Source organism: Pterocles gutturalis, unplaced genomic scaffold (genome assembly GCF_000699245.1).
Source record: "Pterocles gutturalis isolate BGI_N339 unplaced genomic scaffold, ASM69924v1 scaffold29320, whole genome shotgun sequence".
In the NCBI taxonomy this organism is placed as follows: Eukaryota; Metazoa; Chordata; class Aves; order Pterocliformes; family Pteroclidae; genus Pterocles; species Pterocles gutturalis.
Genome location: NW_010139140.1, coordinates 1 through 202, shown reverse-complemented (window position 1 = coordinate 202; position 202 = coordinate 1).

Genomic DNA, 202 nt, shown 5'->3' with positions numbered 1-202 from the left:
GCCCGTAGGTGTGTCCGTGTGTCCATCTGTCCCGTGCCCTCCGCATCACACATGACCTAAGCGTGTTCATGTTGGGTGTCACGCCTCCCTCGTGCCTCCTCCCGCCTGTGACGTGCATGGTGACGGGCACCCTGCCTGTCCCCCCCCCTAAGGGTCGTCCCCCCCACTACGAGTGGGTTTCATTTTGGGGCCGTTTCCTGTG